At 40.6% G+C, this 20,508-nt stretch overlaps 1 long non-coding RNA gene across 1 annotated transcript in view; it reads left to right on the forward strand.

Moving 5' to 3' along the window:
• Positions 1-20,127: 20,127 nt before the first annotated feature.
• LOC138985353 (uncharacterized) overlaps positions 20,128-20,508 on the forward strand; it is a 48,765-nt gene continuing 48,384 nt past the window's right edge. Inside the window, exon 1 of the long non-coding RNA XR_011462427.1 lies at positions 20,128-20,189. This is a non-coding gene — a long non-coding RNA (uncharacterized lncRNA). The remainder of the gene's footprint in view (positions 20,190-20,508) is intronic.

Raw genomic sequence — 20,508 nt, forward strand, 5'->3', positions numbered from 1 at the left:
ATAATTACTTCGCAATGTTGTGTTAGTTTCTGCTGTACAACAAAGTGAATCAGCTGTATGTTTACATACATTCCCTCCCTCTTGAACCTCCCTCCCACCCTTCCCCCATCTACCCCTCTAGGTCATCAGAGAGCACTGAGCTTCCCTCTTCTTTTTTTTTTTTTTCTTTTTTGATAACAGGATAAGTATAAACAGAAAATCTAAATTGTTCTTCTTCCATGTGGATCATTTTGTCTTCCCCCTGTAGTGTGTGAGTTAGATCTAGATGTAGGAGAACATCACATGTGTCATTTTCAAGGTCAAGACTCATAAAACGCCTGATAAGCCCAGCACACATGCCTGCTTTTGCCGGCTAATATCTCCACAGCTCTTTAACAGGATGTGCCTTGTTTCTGCCCCCACATTCTGCCAAGACTCGCACTTGTGAATCACTGAATGGAAGGCTGCTTGCCGAAGTCCAGATGAGAAATAAAGAACCAGAAGCATTTGAAAGGGAAGAGAGTAAAAAAGAGTATGTGGCAGCATACATGACTTAACTTGGTAACTGATTCAATCTATGGGATCAAAAGAAAAAAAAAAAGTAATGTTGATTTCCATGCCCAGCTTCCTGGAGGGTTGAGATGGAGTGGAAATGATGGTGATGGTAGCTTCTGTAGAAATAAAAGGCACGGAGTAAATGAGATTTAGGAGAAAAAAGTGTCCATTCATTTGGGGGCACTAAGTCTTATATCTGGGGGCCCATCTGAGTGTTTAATCTGAGAAGTAAAACTGGAATTTGGTGGATGGCTAGATCTGGAGATAAATGTGTTTGGGTTAGTCCACAAGACCAAGACCAAGTGAAGTCACTCAGTCTTGTCCGATTCTTTGCGACCCCATGGACTGTAGCCTACCATGCTGCTCTATCCATGGGATTTTCCAGGCAAGAGTACTGGAGTGGATTGCCATTTTCTTCTCCAGAGGATGTTCCCAACCCAGGGATCGAACCCAGGTCTCCTGCATTGTAGGCAGATGCTTTACCATCTGAGCCACTTGCAATAATTGAAACATATAATAACAAATACAAACAATACTGTCAATATAAAGAAAAATATTAAAGGGAATTATATTTTACAGCTGGGAGATAGTGCAGGACAACTTGGCGTGCTTCAGTCCATGGGATCGAAGAGTCAGACATGACTTAGCGATTGAACAAATATTTTATAGGCTGAAAAAAGGGAGAAGATCAAGGTATAAAGGAGGGTCAGAAAAATAGTGTCCTCAAGGCAAAAGAGAATTTCCACGGACGGGAGCTCAATAATGTCCAAGGCAGAAGGGAATTGTAACAGAGTGAGAACTAGTAATCTGTTATAATTGGTACCTTCAATATCATTGCTTTATATTATTTTCTTCTTTGATAGAGAAAGAAATTCCCAGATAGATGTTGGTTTGCAAGGTAGTAAGCAGGAAAGGAAAAAACACATACAGATTTTTCTTTAAAGCAGTTTGGCAGTGATAGGAGGAAATGAAGGCAGAGGGTTTGATTTTCACTTGATGTTGGATGTAAGCAGGATGAGACATCAAGTTTTTAGATCTAAGGAAGACCCAATGGAGTGAACAAATTAAAGTTATAACAAATTATAAATAATTCATTGCTGGTGGAAATGCAATGAAATGTACAGCCACTTTAGAAAACAGTCTGATAGTTTCTTACAAAATTTAATATTTTCTTAACATACAATCTAGCAATCATGTTTTTGGTATTTACCCAAAAGAATTGAATTTTATATCCACGCAAAAAAACCTGTACACAGATCTTTATAGCAGCTCTGTTTGTAAGTGTCCAAACTTGGAAGCAACCAAGATGTCCCTCAGTCAGTAGGCAAATAAGTAAATAAACTGAGCTATCTCTAGGCAATGGAATATTATTCAGTGCTATAAAGAAATGTACTATCAAGTCATGATATATTAGGTCATGATTTGACAGCAAGTAGATCAAACCAGTCAATCCTAAAGGAAATCAACCCTAAATATTCACTGGAAGGACTGATGCTGAAGCTGAAACTCCAATATTTTGGCCACCTGATGTGAAGAGCCAACTCATTGGAAAAGATCCTGATGCTGGGAAAGATTGAGGGCAGGAGGAGAAGGGGAAACAGGATGAGATGGTTGGATGCCATCATCAACTCAATAGACAGGATTTTGAGCAAACTCCAGGAGACAGTGAAAGACAGGGAAGTTTGGCATGCTGCAGTCCATGGGGTCACAAAGAGTCAAAAATGACTGAGTGACTGAACAACAACAAAGTCATGAAAGAAATTTAAATGCTATTACTAAGTGAAAGAAACCTATTTGAGAAGACTACATACTGTATGATGCCAACTATGTTACTTTGTGGAAAAGGCAAAGCTATAGAGAAAGTAAAAAATCAGTGGTTGTCATGGACTAGTAGGAAGGGAAGGATGATAAGATGGAACCCCAAATTTTTAGGGCAGTGAAACCACTCTGATATTATGATGGCTTGTTGTCATTTAGTTGCTAAGTCGTGTTCAACTCTTTGAGATCTCATGGACTGCAGCCCACTAGGCTCCTCTGTCCAAGGGATTTCCCAGGCAAGAATACTGGAGTGGGTTGCCATTTCCTTCTGCAGGGGATCTTCCCAACCCAGTGATCAAACCCACGTCCTGCGGGTTCTTCCACGGATTCTTTACCACTGAGCCACCTGGGAAGCCCATAATGGTGGGTACATTTATTCAAACCCACAGAATGTACAGCACCAAGATTAAACCCTAATGTTAACTATAGCCTCTGGGTGATAAAGACGGTGTAAGTTCATCAAATATGACAAATACCCCACTCAGGTGTAGGATGTTGATAATGGGGCAAACTATGCCTATGTGAGGCTAGAAGATATAAGGAAAATCATTATACTTTCCGTTCAGTTTTGCTATAAAACCTAAAACTGCCCTAAAAATAAAGTCTACTTGAAAATACATAAAAGAACTGCTGATACCTCACTAATGCAATATACATATAATATTTATCAAATTCATATATACATGTGCCCCCTAAGGAGGAAAAAAAAAATGTGCTACTGACTCTGGGGGCTTAAGCACGCTAAGCGCTTTGCAGGGGTGACAGCTGCATGTCTACCTTAAACTTTATCTTCAAGTTCTAGGAATGGAGCAGAAGCTGAAAAGGGGGCTTCTTTGAATTCCAGGGGAGACAACCAGGTCTTGAATTTCTTATCCCTTTTCTATACCCCTTCTGTCTGATCATCAGTGACTTGAATTAAGAATAGCCAACATTTGGGACTTCCCTGATGGTCCAGTGATTGATTCTGCACTCCCAGTACAGGGGACATGGTTTTGATCCCTGGTCAGGGAACTAAGATCTCATATGCCACATGGTGCGGCCAAAAAAAGGGAGAGAAAAAAAATAGCCCACATTATGGGACTTGAGACCTAAGTCAGGAGAAAGATGATCTGCAAAGCTAGGCTGTCCAACCAGGAGCACTTATATGTACCACAGCTCACACTTGCTCCGCTGGGTGTGCCTGCTAACAGTGATGGTAAGCTTCTTCCCATGGACCAGAATCCTGATGGGCATTGTTTATCTTACACAAAATCTATGCTTGACTATCTGCTGATGTGTTGTGTACTCTGCAGACTGTACCTGGAAATCTTATTGGAAGCTGTTTTAAAATAACTAAGCAATATAAACATTGCAAGATTTTGTTACCAACTTTACTATGTTTTCCTGTTTTTTTTTTTCTTTTCCTTAGTTTTTAACTAACCATTTATATCATCCCAGGAAAATAGTATTCTTTTATTTTTAATGCACATCTTAAGAAAAGAGAGTCCTCAAAGATAGAGGCTTGAGGATTTAGACAGCAAAAGAGAGATATTAAATTATTGGCATTTTGGACTCAAAATAAGTAAAACAATTAATTATAGATGTTATACCTGCTCAGCAAACACTAATGGAAGATGTACTGGGGTAAATGAGCCTAAGAATTACGCATAGGACTGGATGCTTTTATATGAGATATGGAGAAACAAGCAAATAGAGGTGTTTAGAAAGTGGAATATATAACAGTTAGGCTGGTGAACAGACAACTTAATTGGGAATAAATTAAATCTAGAAGTAATAAGCCAACACACATGCATAATTTAAAGCAAGTGATAGTTTTGTGTGCAGTGAGCCTGCCGTTCAGACATCCAAAACTGTAGCAATTCTAATTATTTTCCCTCAACTACACTCTCAGGCAGCATGTATCTGCAACCAGCCTTTGTGTCTTTACCAGCCTTCCCAGATACAAGCATGAAACCTTGGAAGAGTATAAATCCTTCAAATAAGGATTTGTTTGGTTGTAAGGCAAGAAAGTCAACCCACATTAGCTTAAGAAAAAAGACTTTATTAGAACTCTTAACATGATAATAGGAGGCCAGGGTGGGTATGGGGAGGCTCCTTTCAGGGACTCACAGGATGTTGTCTGTTTTCCCCTCCCTTTCTTGCTCTCCTCTTTATCTCTTGCTGTCTCTCTATCCTTGATTCTGTTCCTCTGCATAGAATGAACTCATTCAGTTTCCGTGTTAAGAAGTTTCTAGTCTCTTCCTTGTTGGAGGCAAAGTAAGAGACTCAGTTGCAGCCCAAAACAATTGGATATCCAATCCAGACTGGAGAACCCAGAGTCTGTGATCATCCTGGCTTGAATATCATGACCACCCATGGACCAGCCAGTGTGATCAAGTGGATGTTATCTGTATTGACCAAAAGTAAAAATAAAGATGCTTACTAAATATCACAGGGGCTTCCCAGGTGGCGCTGATGGTAAAAAAAATTCTGCCTGCCAATGCAGGAGACAAAAGAGATGCCAGTTTGATCCCTGAGTTGGGAAGATCCCCGAGTTGGGAAGATCCCCTGGAGGAGGGCATGGCACCTCACTCCAGTACTCTTGCCTGGAGAATCCCATGGACAGAGGAGCCTGGAGGGCTATAGTCCCTGAGATCACAAAGAGTCAGACACGACTGAAGCAACTTAGCATGCACACATGCATGCACACAGTAAATACAGAATGACTTTTTTTTTTTTCTGATACCTTAAGCTCCAGTTAGTAATTTAGTGAGAAGCTGACTAAAATTGTCATTGTTTCCTGGAAGTATGGCACAGTTGAGCACCTCTGCTGTGTTGCAAGAAACCGTCTACTCTAAGGATAATGACACTTGCTTTCTTAGCCTCATATGCAGCCAGAGTAGAGTAAGGTGACCAACCAGCCTAGTTTGCCTGGGATTGAGGAACTTCCTGGGAGGTGGGACTCTCAATCCAATTATCAGTACAGCCCTGGGGAAACTGGGATGGTTGATCACCTTACTAGCAGGTACTTGTTTCTATTGCTCATAGGACAGTGATTCAGAAAAGCCTAATTTACAGAAGCAGGAGAGGCACTGTCCTGGTTTGGGCTGCTATAACAGAACACTATAGACTTGGCTTATCAACAACAGAAATGTATTTCTCACAGTTACAGAGACTGGGAAATCCAAGGTCACAGTGTTGCTGATTGGGTGTCTGGGGAAGGCTTTCTTCCTGGTTCATAGATGGTGTCCTCTCACTGTATCCACATATGGTAGAAGGGGTGAGGGATTTCTCTGGGGTCTCTTTTACAAGGTCACTAATCCCATTCACAAGGGTCCCACTCTCGTGATCCAATCACCTCCCAAAGGCTCCATTTCCTGATAGGTACATCATCCTTTTGGTAGCCATTGCAGGCATTGTCTTTCTGTTAAAATCTCCTCTGGGCCTGGACTCTCATGACCTGAATCATAAAAGCACCAGTTGAACTGGAATGAAGAAGGTAGATGACTTAGTCAGTTGTCGTTTCAGTCGCTAAGTCATTCCCAACTCTTTTGTGACCCCCATGAACTGTAACCCACCAGGCTCCTCTGTCCATGGGATTTCCCAGGCAAGAATATTGGACGGGGTTGCCATTTCCTTCACCAGGGGCTCTTCTTGACCCAGGGATCAAACCCATGTCTCCTGCATTGCAGGCAGATTTTTTGCCACTGAGCCACCAGGGAAGTCTGAAGTAATCAATAACATAGTCTGAATCACACACTGTACCATAAACATCTCCTAAGGGTCTGTCTTTACAAGAGACTTGCCCATATAAGCTTTACTTAATGTGAAAAGGGGCTTCCCTTTTATTTTGGAATCCTTATTTTTCTCTTATGTCATGACTTTTATTTTATACAAGCCACAGATGTAAAACCAGTGATGATGATGTCACCATCCCAGAAGAAGATGATGTTGAATGTTGCATCCTTACTGAAAGAGATTCCATATTAATTAGCTATGATCATGCCCTCCAGCCACAGACAAGAGCCTGACCAAAGAGTTCTGCTCTTACCAGACCATGCTGTCCTGCCTAGAGTTCACTGATTTAGAGATGAATATTTCCCCTAAGCTAGGGGACTGTTATTCTTTATCCACAAGTTTTTTGGAGAGACATTATCTCCTAAGTATTTCACTTGTGTTTGAAAAAGTGAGATGTTAAATGTGGGTGTTTCTGGTAGTTAAGATCACCAGGTTTCTGAGAAAGTGCATCTTTAATAGGGAGAAATGATTTCAATATATAGAAAGGAGCACAAACAACCTGTTAGTCTTCAAGCCATGTCTTCCGGAGGTCCATGAGGCTCCACAGCTGACCATGCCTTCCTAAGGATGGGACCTGCCTTCACTGGCAGCCAAGAGTCTTACTTAACTCAGGTTCTTTGGGGTCAGAGAGTCTGAGAGCCCAATAATGTCTTTGTTCTTGACCACTAGACCATTTTATCCCCAAACCTAAGCCATGTGTGTATGTAAGTCACTCAGTCATATTTGACTCTTTGTGACCCCATGGACTACAGCCCTCCAGGCTCCTCTGTCCTTGGAATTTTCCAGGCAAGAATACTGGAGTGGGTGGCCATTCCCTTCTCCCGGGGATCTTCCTAACCCAGGCATTGAACCCGCATCTGCTTTGTTGCAGGCAGATTCTTTACTGTCTGAAGGGGAGAGGACTTTAAGCAAATAAAATATAAGAAATGGCATAAAGAATTATGTATGTTTCTTTATGCCACTTCTTACATTGTTTCTTTATGCCATTTCTTATATTTTACTTGCTTAAAGTCCTCTCCCCTTCCATTTTTTCACTATAAAAAGTTGTCCTGTCACTCGAAGACAAGCCCAAAGATCAGCAAACATATGAAGACTGTCTGCTAATCTACCTGGTGGAGCCATCTCTCCTCTGTGCTCTCATAGTCCTTAAGTGTTTTCCCCTCCTGTATATGTGTGCACATGTCTTCATTCTCCTACTAATATGAGAACACCTTGAGATTACACTTTAGGCAATATAATCCAGGGGTCAGCATCAGAGGCTTTAGCATCAGAAATATAAGGTTTAAATCCTGGTTTTACTAGTTCTTAGCTGAATGACCTTTGGAGAAGGCAATGGCACCCCAGTCAAGTACTCTTGCCCTGAAAATCCCTGGTAGGCTGCAGTCCATGGGGTCGCTTAGAGCGACACAACTGAGAGCCTTCACTTTCACTTTTCACTTTTCACTTTCATGCATTGGAGAAGGAAATGGCAACCCACTCCAGTGTTCTTGCCTGGAGAATCCCAGGGACGGGGGAGCCTGGTGGGCTGCAGTCTATGGGGTCACACAGAATTGGACATGACGAGAGTGCCTTGGACTGCAAGGAGATCCAACCAGTCCATTCTGAAGGAGATCAGCCTGGGATTTCTTTGGAAGGAATGGTGCTAAAGCTGAAACTCCAGTACTTTGGCCACCTCATGCAAAGAGTTGACTCATTGGAAAAGACTCTGATGCTGGGAGGGATTGGGGGCAAGAGGAGAAGGGGACGACAGAGGATGAGATGGCTGGATGGCATCACTGACTCGATGGACGTGAGTCTGAGTGAGCTCCAGGAGTTGGTGATGGACAGGGAAGCCTGGCGTGCTGTGATTCATGGGATTGCAAAGAGTTACACGTGACTGAGGGACTGAACTGAACTGAACTGAACTGAAGCGACTTAGCAGCAGCAGCAGTAGCAACTAAATGACCTCAGGAAAAATTTAATTACTCTAAGTCTCACTTTGCTCCACTTTAAAGTGGGGTCATAATTTTAAAGGAATACATTATGAGGAACATGTTAGACAGAGGGTGTTAGTAGAATATCTGAATGCAAAATGTTCCTTGTTGAAAGAGTACCCTAATTTTTAAGAGGATGTTTTAATGAATAATTACATCCCATTTATCGCACCAGAGCATGACTGCTGCTGGGAAGGTTTGCATGAATGGTCAGTTCCAGACAGATCCAGGTGATCGATCCAGACACTGTATGGAGCTAGCATTCATTCATTCCTTCTCTTTCTCCTGCATTCTTTCAATATCTACCTCTTTATGGAAACCAGGAGTCAGCCAGGCTTTATGTTAGAAGCTCATCTAAACCACACTTAAAAAAATGTTTTTAAATGTTCTGACGTTCCTGAGGCTTGCAGCTCAGAGACTGATTCTTCTGCAATGGGTTTCATCTCTGGGTCTACAGGGTGTGATAAATGTAATCACAGGTACCATTTATCAGCAGGTATAAGTTGATTGCTTTTGTTCACTATTTCTGTTAATTTTCTAACAGATCTGCAGTCAGTATAAATACCTTTATTTTATGAATGAGGAAACTAGAGATTAGAGTTTAAGTGGCATACCCAATGTCACTGAGTTAGCCTTTAAGCTAAAATTTCATGACAGTTCTGTTGACGCCAGTGACCACTTCCTTCCTCTCTGCTGTGTGGCCTTCGATTTTGTGCCACAATTTCACAAAATCAAAGAGGCCAGGAATCTAAATGTACCACTTCCTCATTCTGTATATTGAGAAAAACAGGTCCCCGTGAAGCCAACAGAGTTGCCTAAGGTCCCCAGCTAGCCAGCCAAATTCCAGATGATGTGGCCTCTCCATGTGGAAGAATGTCATTGACATTTGTATTTCTGTTAGATGATTTTGGTCTCTGTGTCGGCTTATACGTTCTCTAATTAATAAGCCCCACTGCTGACCGCAGTCTGTATTTACACATAAACAGACATCAGCTGTCACCATGCTCCCATCAAGAAGCAAGCGACCTTCCACTCAGGTGAAATGCACAAGCCTTGTGACCTTACTGCTGCCCGAGGACGTCACACCTGCAAGGCCGTCTGCACCTGACAAAGCTCTAAACGGCTTGACCTTTGCCAAGTGGAGCTTAACTTTCTCTTTCAACCTTTCCCTAAAAGGCCATCCCTCTGCACTGCGAAGAATTATTTCGTTTCAAGGCTTAAGACTCCTACGGCCTCAACAGTAGTTAGATTTTAACATGTTTAAATATGAGCAATAGGGGCTAAGTGCTCCGGCAGTAGCTCGCCCTTTGATGTTTTAAAAGGACACCAGAAGCTGCTCTGGTCGTGCTCCCCAGCTGCTCATGTAATGCTCGGCCAGCTCATCAGAGCATCTCTCCACTTAACTGGGTAATGACAGGGAGCCACTTTACCAGTGAAGATTGTTTTATGGCTGCTTTCTTCCCTTCAGCTCTAACCTGAGGATCACAACTCAGAAACGGGTGCTCCCGCGACGCAGACCGCTTCCCTGGGTCTAGAGGGAGTGATCAGACAGAAAATTTCTTATACCTTCAAAATTACTGGCAAATTTCTTACATATCATATGGGGTGGGAGGTAGGGATTCCTGGCCAAGTGGTTGACCCAGTCTCCCCAGTTGGGATGCTCGTGAACAGACATCTCAATTGAAGATACGGAGATCTCCAAAAGCTCACCTACATATTTATTACTTCCAAACGAAAACTCAATTGCAGTAAGTTGTCCTGGGTGTCTTTATTTTACTTGCTAGATTCTTGCAGGGGACTTTTAAGGAAAAAAGAAATAGCCTTTTTTTAGAGGTGCACAGCTGCTCAAAGTGCTGAAGTTAGTTTCCTTGGTTCTACACATAACGGTTTAAAAAATCATTAGATGCAAAGTACTGTATTATAACTGGGTGAGAATTGATCATCTGATTAGTAACTGATGAAAAGTGGAAGAGGCAAATGGTGGTCATAAAACCTGTTGCAAGAGGTTTTGTTGTTTTATTTAAAATATGATCAGAAGAAATACATTATTTTACATGTTCCCATGCACTGTAGAGCAATGCTACACGTCCAAGCACGAATTTCACTTAGCAAGCAGGCATTGTGTAATATCCTGCCACCATGAGTTCTGCCGTCAGACTGCCTGTGTTTGCTTCCTGACTCAGCCACTGTGACCCTAAGCATGTTGCTTTTCCTGGGGGATTCAGTTTCTTTATTAGTTATATGATAAAATAAGAGCATCCTTGGGACTTCCATCCTGGTAGTCCAGTGGTTAAGAATCCTCTTTACAATTCAAGGGACATAGGTTCGATCCCTGGTCAGGGACCTAAGATCCCACATGCCCCAGGGCAGCTAAGTCTGTTTGCCACAACTAGAGACCCTCAGTGAAAGATCCCACAGGACACAGAGAAGCCCTGGGATGTAGCACCTGAGGCCTGACACAGCCAGGTAAAAAAAAAAATATATATATATATATATTTTTTTTTTTTTTTTAAGAGCACCCTAAACCACATGGGCTGTAGTGAGGATTTCCTAAGCAAGAATACTGGAGTGGGTCACCATTTCCTTCTCCTGGGTGCTTTCCGATCCGGGGTCTCCTGCATTGCAGGTGGTCTCCTTCCTTGCAGACAGATTCTTTCTACTAGCTGAGCCACCAGACAAGCCCACTATGACCTCATCTTAAGTAATTACAGCTGCAACAACTGTATTTCCAGATAAGGTCACATTCTGAGGTCTGAGCATGAAGACATCAACATATCTTTTTGAGGGGTACCTAGTGTAACCGAGGACTTCCCAGGTTGCTCAGTGGTAAAGAATCCACCTGCAATTCAGGAGACATGGGTTTGATCACTGGGTCAGGAAGATCCCCTGGAGAAGGAAATGGCCACCCACTCCAGTATTCTTGCCTGGAGAATTCCATGGACAAAGGAACCTGGCAGGCTACAGTCCATGGAGTCACAAGAGTTGGACATGACTCTTAGTGACTAAACCAATGTAACCCATGATAGCAACAGTTTATCCATTTTTATAGGCTTCCCTTGTGGCTCAGCTGGTAAAGAACCTGCCTGCAATGCGGGAGACTTAGGTTCAATCCTGGGTTGGGAAGAAGGGAACGACGGCTACCCACTCCAGTATCCTGGCCTGGAGAATTCCATGGACTATACAGTCCATAATCACAAAGAGTAGGACCCAACTGAGCAACTTTCACTTTCATTTATACATATATGTATACCCTATAATTAAGATAATTAATGTTATAAGCAGTCATTGATTACTGGATCCAGGTACTCTTGACATGCCTTGGGCCTTATATTTAGGGGGATGGAGATGCAGAAAGAGACACTATGCAACCTCTGACCTCAAGAAGTTCATATTGTAGTATATATCCTTTGTCTTAATCTGCTTATCTCACAGAGATGGAAGAAACCTATTATAAAAGAAATTGTCTCTTTGCATTCATTATCAGGCATTATAAACACTAAAATTTGTGGTTCTGAACTCCCACAAAATTGTTCTAAGCTCCTTTCTTTTTGATTCCAGCCCCATAAAGCTGGTTTTGATCCTGGTCAAATCCTTCCCACATGTGGGTCTTGGTGTTTATCTCTGGGGTCCTTTTCAATTGCAATGTTCTATGATTCTGGTATAACTTATTGTGTGCATGATCATATTTCCAGACTTTCTAAGATACGTTTAATGCCTTTGCTTGCTCTCGTTTTGCTTACTCTTCCTGTTCAAGATTTCCTTTAACTGCATTGAAACAGTTGTGTTCTGACTATATTTTCAATCTCAGTAAAATTATGCTTGTACTAGCATTTGTTTCCTGATGACTTCTATGAGAAACTTCTGAAATAATTTAAAAATAATCGATTTTCTCCTTTACTGCATAAAACCTAGCTGAGCAATTATAAGGCTGTCTTCAGCCAAAAAAAAAAAAAAAAGTATAAAACTAGAAATCTCAAGTTTGATTTTTCCTGCTTTCTTATAGTGTAGAGTTGGTGCTATCTAAAGAATTATGATTCCTACTTATCTGAATAAAACAATGCCTTTTCTTTGCAATACATCTCAAATTTTTATCTCTTAGCTCATAGGATACAATATTTCCATTTGAAATTTCTTAAGATGAAAATGTAAATTGAGGCACCCAGCAAGATTGTTCTAAAGGCAAAAATCAAAATGATATGACTATATCATTGCAGAAGCAGACCGTTTCTATAACTCTCTGTGTGGCAATTTAAAATTTGTGTTATTTGGTTTTTCATCCAGGCACTTGCTTCTACCTTGTTCCCTCCACCCTCTCTTCCTTCTTTTTAAAAACATGCTATTAACAGGAAGGAATCATGCACTCAGAATGTCATTCTTTTCCTAAGAGCCTATCAAGGCTTCTCTTGTATTAGTCAGATGGCTCTGGAAATTCACCTTCTCCACAAAAGTGTCCTTAATTGAGTTAAATTCAATGAATATTATTGATTACTTGCTATTTTCCAGGCAGCATGCTGGTATCCTGAAGACACAAAGAAATATAATGTGCGTCATCGTCTGTTCGGATTGCAAAAAAGAAAAGAAATAACATGAAAGCTTTGCTGGCCTACTCCGCCTGCTTCAGTGTTCTGTTTCCAGAGCTGCTCAGCACTGTCCAAGTCTCTTAACTCTTATTTAGCATCCTTTAAGTGGCTGGTCCCTGAGATACCAACAAGTGAATAACACTCTCACAGTTGTTAAGGGTAAAATACTCTCATACACAAAAAGAAGAATAACAAGACGAACCACTTTTTGAGTTTCCAGGAAGGCAGCACACACAGATAAATATGGTAGGATTTCAGAAATAGGAGATACCAGTAAGAACCAGGGCGATGAAAACAGCGGAGCCTTCAAGGTCAAATTCATTCTAGTTGAGGTGTGGCAGAATTTAGGAATTTGATAAGTCTCCAGGCAGGAGTATTTAGCATGGGAAAACAGTAGCATAGGTACAGTTTGTGGGGGGGAGTTGGGGGGAGAGGTTACCATGGGGAACAAAGGAGACTCCACCGTGGTTCAGGATGGAAGCTCATGTACAGGATTCAAGATTCACAGAATAGGAGGTTTGCACCCCTTGTGAGAGAAAGCATTTCTTTTTCTGTCCTGTCCTTTTAATTGATTTTTATTGATGTATAATTGATTTACAATGCTGTATTAGTCAGCTACATAGCAAAGTGGTTCAGTTATACATGCATATATATCTTTTTTTTGGATTGCTTCCCTTATAAGTTATTACAAAATATTAAGTATAGTTCCCTGTGCTATATGGTAGGTCCTTGTTGGTTACCTGTTTTGTATGTAGTTATGTATATATGTTAATCCCAAACTCCTAATTTATCCCTTCTCCATTTTCCCTTTGATAACCATAAGTTTGCTTTCTATGTCTGTGGATCTGTTTCTGTTTTGTTGTAAATAAGTTCATCTATATCTTTTTTATTTTTAAGATTTCACATATAAGTGATATCATATGATATTTATCTTTGTCTGGCTTACTTTACTTAGTATGATCATCTCTAAATCCATCCATGTTGCTGCAAATGGCATTAATCAATTCTTTCTATGGCTGAGAAATATTCCAATTGTATCTATATACCATCGTTTTTATCCTTTCCTCTGTCAATGGACATTTAGGTTGCTCCCACGTCTTGGTTATTGTAAATAGTGCTGCAGTGAACACTGGGGTGCATGTATATATTCAAATTATGATTTTCTCCAGATGTATGCTGAAGAGTGGAATTGCAGGATCATATGGTAGCTTTACTTTCAGTTTTTTTAAGGAAACTCCATACTGTTCTCCACCGTGACTGCACAGTGACATTCCTGCCAACGACAGGAAGTTTCCCTTTTCTCCACACCCTCTCCAGCATTTATGATTTGTAGACTTTTTGATGATGGCCATTCTGACTAGTGTGAAATGATACCTCATTGTAGTTTTGATTTGCATTTCTCTAATAATTAGTGATGTTGGGCATCTTTTCATACACTTCCTGGCCACCTGTAAATCTTTGGAGACATGTCTGTTTAGATGATCTGACCATTTTTGTTTTTTTGCTTGGGTTGTTTTTTTACTGTTGAGCTATATGAGCTGTTTGTATATTTTAGAGATTAATCCCTTGTCGATCATATAATTTGCAAATATTTTCTCTTGTTTATGACAGAAACAATTGATAAACTATTGAACAGAAGAATTAAAAGATGAACTGATAATTACAGAATGTTTATCATATTTTTATACCAGGGAGAGTAAATTTAACTGCATTTATCTATTAAATATTCATTGAACACATTATATATACATTACATAGTCAGTGTAAATACTGTACTTCCTTAAAACTTAAGTGGAAATAAATGGACTTTGGGGACTGATGGAGCTTGATTTGAATCCTGGCTCTTCCCCTTCCTGCTGCTGCTGCTGTGCTAAGTCACTTCAGTCATGTCTGACCCTGTGCAACCCCATAGACAGCAGCCCACCAGGCTCTTCTGTCCCTGAGATTCTCCAGGCAAGAGTACTGGAGTGGGTTGCCATTTCCTTCTCCCTTCCCCTTCCTAGTTAGGTGATATTTGTTAAATTATATAATCTTTCTCATTTCATTTTCTTCTTCCGTTAAATGGAAATATTAGTACAACTTTACAGAGTTGTTGACCAATCAAACACCACCATCAAAATACCTAATATTGTATTAGACAGAATTAGTTTTCAATAAGTTATTACCATTTATGTAACATGCTCAAAGCAGGTATATTTATGTACCTGCTCATAAAGGGTCTGGATGTTATGCTTCTTCTCCCAAGTGGTGAAACCCATGATTGCTATAAAAACTTCCTTCGAGGGAAAAATATTTTAAATATTTGCAAAAAAATTGAAATTATCCACAATCTCATCTTTAGACTACAAAACTATCAATATTGTATTTTTTTGTGTAGATTTTTTTCCTAAATGTTTTTAAAGATTTTTTTTAATGCTGTAATGAAAGTTGATGGATTGATTTAACATCCAGATATTCAGTGTGAATTCCTGAGGGTATATGAGGAGACATTTGCATGAGCAAAGGAAGGGGCAGCTAGAGCCTGGATAAATTGAGAAGTCTGAGAAAAGAAAACAAAGCAGGATCCACAGTCTGAAATGGAACCAGTTAAAACACTGAGGAAAAGAGAGTCTTGGTGCGAGGAAAACAAGTAACAATTGGGGTTATAAGGGAAGCTGCATCATTAACAGCGATGTAGTTTTTTGTTTGTTTGTTTTAATCGGAAACCTAGCTGTGTCTCACTGAGACTCAAATAGAAGAAGACTTGATTTGGGGGCCTGCAGAGTAGAAAACATGTAGAGCAGAAGGAAGAATAATAACCCATAGAGCAGGGTCCGTGAACAAAAGTAAGAATAGCAGAGTGACTGGAAACAGTGCATAGTTTTAAGTCACACTGCATGATGTCAATTTATGCATTCACAGCATCTCAGCTACACTGCACATGGCTAATATCCTTGACATCCCTCATGCCATCCTGATGCCTAGTCGCATATTTGCATTGATATAAATGGACAGGGTGGGAGAAAGTGAATGGCAGAGAATCTTTACCTTCCTCTCTGTATACTTGCCCCATGCATCATTTCTAGTTGGCCGCCCCTAGGTTGTATCTTAATAATTAACCCATAATCCCTAGTGAAGTGCTTCCTTGAGTTCAAGGACCCACTTTAGCAAATTATGAAACCCAAGGCGGGAGTTGTGGGAACCACCAACTTATAGCTGGTCAGTGAGAATTAGGGAGGCCCTGAATTTGTCATTGGTGTCTCAAGTGGGGACAGTCTTGTGGGACTCAGCCTTTAAATTTTGTAGAGTCTGTGCTTACTCCAGGTAGTTAATGTAACAATTGCTTGGTGTGAAACATCATATATTAACACATGTATATGGAATCTAGAAAAAAAAGGTGCAGATGAACCTATTTGCACTGTAGGAATAGAGACGCTGATGTAGAGAATGGACAAGTAGACACAGTGGCAGAAGGGGAGGATGGGACAAATTGGGAGAGGAGCACTGACTTATATACACCACCGTGTGTAAAGTAGATAGCTGGTGGCAGCCTGCTGTAGAACACGCGGAGCTCAGCTCGGTGCTCCGTGATGACCTAGACGGGGGGAATCAGGAGGCAGGGGGAGGCTCAGGAGGAAGGGGATATATGTACACGTATAGCTGGTTCACTTTGTTGTTCTGCCGAAACTAACAGAACATTGTCAAACAAATATACGCCAATAAAAATAAAAGCATTTCTTGGTATGAAAAGCCCACAAATTTGGTGTCAGAAGTGCTGTGAGTTGCACAGGAAACAGAGTTGTCTTTTTAGTGAGCTTGGTGGATCAGAATGAAAGTGAGTTGGCTGGAGTGTGGTCAAGGGAGGTGATTGGAGGTGAAATCTAGGAGGAAATCAGGACCAGGACACTGAGATTATGGGAAAGAATTTGGACTCTGTATGGACTGCAGTGGCAGGACAAAGGAATATCAAAGCAGAGAAGGTTCATGCTCTAGGCTATGATTTCAGCTGCCAAATGCAAAATAGACTCATAGAGGCAAAAATGAAGGCGGGTGACCACGGTGAGCTTTTACAGTGATGCAAGTGAGAGACTGTAGTGCTTAACCTCATGCAAGTTTAGCTGTGCCAGGCTTGTTCAACTGTCCAGCGGAGGTGTCTGTGACTGCTTGGCTGTACAAGTTCAAGCTTGAGCCAAAAGGAAATGATTGGGATGAACTTGGAGAGTCAGAGTATAGAGCTTGACTTTAAAGCCCTGAGACTGGATGAGCCTGAGAAAAGTATGCAGGGAGAAGAGAAGATGCGTAGGATGGAATGCAGGGCTTCTCCATCACGGCCTGGTAGATTAAAAAGAGCCAAAAATGTGATCAAGATGGAGCAGCCAGCGAGGGAAAAGGACTGACAAGGAGCGTGTAGCTTCACTGTCCAAGGAGAAAAGCATATTTCAAATAAGAAACGGCAGGAAAGAAAACGCTGATGAAAAACTGAATATGATTTCTGACCTTGTTAAGAGCAGTTTCAGTGATCGGGGTTAACATACACACAGTACTATACATAAAATAGATAAGTAATAAGGGCCTACTGTCCAGCAGAGGGAACTGTATTTAATACTCTGTAATGACCTATCTGGGAAAAGAGTCTGAAAAAGAGTGGTTATGTGTATACACATAGCTGACTCAATTTGCTGTACACCGGAAACTAACACGACATTGAAAATCAACTATGCTTCAATAAAAATTGTAAAAAACTAGTGTGGAGTTGTGAGCTCCTGATGGGATGGATTAGAGAAGAGAAAGGGAAAGAAGAGAGTGAGGAGGAAGCCAAGAATAGTTTGCTCTTCCTTCTGTAGAAGAAGGAATGGGAAGGGCTGAACCCAAAGGCCTCATTTTAGAAATGTATTTGGGAAAACTTTAGAGAGGTTAATAATCAGTGAGAATTGGAAAATCTATCCTGGAGTCACTGACCTCAGAGCCAGGAAACTGATCTGTTGTTGACTGTCTCTCTCCCTGGATTCTCTAGTCTGAGCCCCATTTCAGACATCTCTCAACCTACTTGTCCCGACTGATGAAGCAAAACCACTAAGGAGTAGCCTAACATTTTAGGATGTTTTATCTTTATTTTTCCTTATCTGATTGTCGGATCTATATAATCGTGGCCTTTGTTTGTTCTTTAATATTGGTCATGGAGATAAACTCCTTCATGCAATGAGTATCCAAATCAGAGGCCTTGGGCAAATGCCATCATTCCAAAATGCCAGCAATTCAGTAAGATGAAGCTTCTCATAAATATAAAATCACAAATTAGGGACAAAGTTGGCCATGGTACTGGTGCAGCTCACACCTCCCTGACTCCTGTCCTAAGTCTTCCTCCTCCTGTGATCAGGAATGTGGTTGGCTCTCATGACCACATGGAACGTTTTTGAGCACCGTTGTTTCTTTTTTGTGTATTCTGAAATTTTATGAGGAGTGTTTGTGTATTTCTATTTCTACTCATTTTGCTGGCATTCAGAGAGCTCTTATTATCAAAAAATGAACATTGATCAGTTCTAAGAAATGTTCCTGTATTATGTGCTTAAAGTGTTTATTTCTTCTCTTTTCTGTGTTGTTTTTCTGGACTCTCTATAATCCAAAAAAAAAGAACATTTAGCTGTGGGGGTACAAAGGAGATGATGCCTAATGAGGTAGTGAGGGTAGCCTCAAGGGGAACCACATGTTTCTTAGATCAGCCCTGGAACAGTCTCCTTGTTTTCAGCCCTGTCCTCCTTCTCCATCCTATAATACTTGGACCTCTAATTCCTGAGTCTTTTCAGCATCCCATGGAGTAAACTGACAGTATTTCCCTCTGTAGACATTTAGGTTTGATCTCACTGTACCCCAGAGAGTCATTTACTATTTCTTCATCATCAGTTGTCTCTATTCCCTTACTGTGAATTGGGGTTACAAAGGTCTCCAAGGTTCATAGAATACAGTTTTTTGTTTCCATTTCTAGTTCTTTTCTTTGTTCCTGGGTGAATTTCCAGAGGAGCAGGGAGAAGCGAGGAATCTCACTCCTCTTGCCTTAGGGACGCTTTTGGCTAATAGAAACGAAGCTTAAACCAAGACCCATTCATCACATAAAAAGAAATGTTCCATTTGTTTTCTGTATGTCTTGCACTCTTTGAGAAAATTATATCAACGCTGGAGCAATTTCCTTTTAGACAAAGTCAGTTTTAATCTCACCTATTAATATCCAAAGCTCTTAAGAAAGTTTGTATTAAAAATGGTAGTAGCACATTTTAGTCAAAAGCTAATTTCCTCAAAGGAAAGTTGTCTCAATCATGTTATAGTCTTTTACAACTAGACATGGAAACATGGCCAGTGCTCTTAAATTAGAATGATGTAATAGTGGCAAAATAGCACAAATGTTGGAAATTATTAATAAATTGCATGTACGTTATAGAAATGTATCTCCTTCAGTTGTGAGAGTGTCTGATGACTGCTCACTGCACCTGTGTTTCAGCTCTGAACCCTGTCTATTTGGGGGCTGGAATCAGGAAGCTGAGTATAGTCATCCAAAACAACAAGACCATTTAGGAAGAGTGAATGATAGTACCTTGGCTTAATGACCCAGATCACAGCAGAAAAGGGTCAGGTGCATTTTTCCTGATCTTTTTTCCTCAGTAGAGGGCAACAGTCCTGTACCATGAGCTCACTGGTATTGCCATTGATAGAGAAAAGAAAGACTTTTTTTTTTAGATTTAAAAAATCTTGATCACAGTTTTCTTTTCAGACACAAATAGATTATTGCCAAAGAAATTATGTCTGCCTTGTTAATAAGTCTATTGCAAAACAACTTATATGAATATCTAATATGCTTCATTGGTAGAATATAAAAATTAAAACTAAGCTCCATAAACCACAAAATTAGCAGCAATAATCACTAACATGTGGCCTAGTAGTTGCTTCTTATACAAACTGCCATCAGTTGTAAAATTAATACTGCGCATCTAAAGCTGGCTTTGTCCCAGGGTTACTTTTCAGTTCTATTAATAAACAGAATTCTATCCATACTACTGGGAATTGTTGTGATGATGGCAGCAGAGACACTTCTTTGGTTGGACAGACTATTTTATGTCAATTCCCAAACACCACTGATAAGTAATTTGCTTTGCTTAAGGGTGCATACACTGAAACTTAATTATTGATTGGCAGAAAACATAAAATAAGTAGTCCATTAAGAAGTTTGATTCAGGTAAATTCAGAACTGAACACACACATTAACCCGTTCACCCTTCTCTAATAGATTTTACATTGCTTAACAAACTGTAAGGTTTATTCACCCATTAACATTGATGGGCTGTACATGTATAATTCCCTTTGGCACTTATGGAAGCTGTCGGGGATAATCCCCCACAATGCAGTGAGAGTAATAGACTTTAAAACATGCCAAACTCAACATTTACACTAACATTTAATCTGCTCTCCTCCTCCTCAGGTTCTCTTATGTTCAGCCAAGACTTCCTGTGGTTAAAGTGGATAGGAATGATAAATAAAGGTAAGAAAGTTTGGAAAATGTACAAGAATGAGGCTTCAAAGCAGCATTTCCCACTTTAAATCGGGGAGGGCTTAAACCAGAGCAGCAAGTTGTTCTGTGTGGTTTGAACCCTGCTTGACCTGTGTGTCTGCCTCAGGGGAAGGCTCAGGACAAAGGAAGGACACTGTGCTTCAGTTGTGAGAGTGTCTGATGACTGCTCACTGCACCTGTGTTTCAGCTCTGAACCCTGTCTATTTGGGGGCTGGAATCAGGAAGCTGAGTATAGTCATCCAAAACAACAAGACCATTTAGGAAGAGTGAATGATAGTACCTTGGCTTA

This window comes from Bos mutus, chromosome 24, assembly GCF_027580195.1.
Source record: "Bos mutus isolate GX-2022 chromosome 24, NWIPB_WYAK_1.1, whole genome shotgun sequence".
In the NCBI taxonomy this organism is placed as follows: domain Eukaryota; kingdom Metazoa; phylum Chordata; class Mammalia; order Artiodactyla; family Bovidae; genus Bos; species Bos mutus.